The sequence below is a fragment of the Aplysia californica genome, unplaced genomic scaffold (genome assembly GCF_000002075.1).
Source record: "Aplysia californica isolate F4 #8 unplaced genomic scaffold, AplCal3.0 scaffold00166, whole genome shotgun sequence".
Lineage (NCBI taxonomy): Eukaryota > Metazoa > Mollusca > Gastropoda > Aplysiida > Aplysiidae > Aplysia > Aplysia californica.
This window is the reverse complement of record NW_004797436.1, coordinates 863,585-865,109: the sequence shown is the minus strand read 5'-3', so window position 1 is coordinate 865,109 and position 1,525 is coordinate 863,585.

Here is a 1,525-nt window from a genome sequence, read left to right as displayed (position 1 = left end):
GGTGTTAATGTGTGTGTGTGCCTATGTGTGTTTGTCTATGTGTGTGCGTTTGTAAAAAGGGGGAAAGGGGGCAGGAGGAGGAAGAGGACTAAGAGGAGTCTAACTTAGAAAGGGATGGGAAAACCAAAATTGGCTTTGGCACATTTAAGGTCAGTCTATGCCAAATGAGTGGATAGTGGATATTTCCGTACCTCTCCACTTATGAGAAGTGCCTACGACAAAGTCGTCAAGAATAGACTGAGCGCGTATTTATACGCACACCCCACCCACCGACCCCAGTAATGCCTAATGTAGAGTGAGCGATCCCTTCGCCATGCCCTTTGATCGGATACCACACGAGCTAACATTTCTCATAAATAAGATCTTAAGGAAAACAAATCTAAGATAATTATATTAGAAATTTTATCAGATTCTAGAGCAAACAAACAAACGGTAAGCATGAATGTGAGCTGGTATACTCCGAATTCGACTAGAGACAGTGCTATTGATGTATTGCGAACCCTAATCTAATTGTTAGATAAAGATTTTGTTTAGGTGAGTTCAGGTGAGTTCAAAGAAGTTCGTATTGCGAAATAAGCCAGAAGCCTGCTGATTAAGAAATAATCACCCAAACTTTCAATACAGATTGAAATCTCCGTATCACGAACGGGGGATCAAATCGTTGAGATAATCCCTGACTGGAGGGGGTGGGGGTGAGGGGGTGACTTTGAGGCTATTTTATTAATTAATCACGGAATTTGGCTTTTTTGTCGGTACAATGATTTCATTAAGGTTTGGCTGCAAGATATAAACTCGGTAAGCGGAAGGGATATGGGAAAATATGACGTCATAGGCCAAAACTAAGGGAGAATGTAAATGTTTCTCATTCGTTTGTGGATGGTCAAATAGAAAAGCACATTCATAGTGACTGGATGTTTTATGTTTTTTGGCTCTCCTGAACATTTTCCGAAACTGAATATATTGTCTTATAAACTAAAACTCCATACCTATCCAGTACCCCGGCGTAGATTCACAATTATATCATCATCCTCGTCTTCCCCCCCCCCCTACGCACCACTTCAATTTCTTTAAATAAGTTGTACTTGGTCTTCCTCCTCCTCTGTTTCCATTTCCCCTTTGTTATTGCCACTTAGAGCAAGGTGTTCCAATGTTTTACGTTGGCTCAAGTGTACATCAGAACTACAATGTCCAGCGATAGCATCTATCAGTACTACTATTTCTTTGGATTTCTTTTTTATTCGAAGAAGTACTGCTACTACTACTACTACTACTACTACTAGTAGTAGTAGTAGTAGTAGTAGTAGCAGTACTTCTTCGAATAAAAAAGAAATCCAAAGAAATAGTAGTACTGATAGATGCTATCGCTGGACATTGTAGTTCTGATGTACACTTGAGCCAACGTAAAACATTGGAACACCTTGCTCTAAGTGGCAATAACAAAGGGGAAATGGAAACAGAGGAGGAGGAAGACCAAGTACAACTTATTTAAAGAAATTGAAGTGGTGCGTAGGGGGGGGGGGGGGGG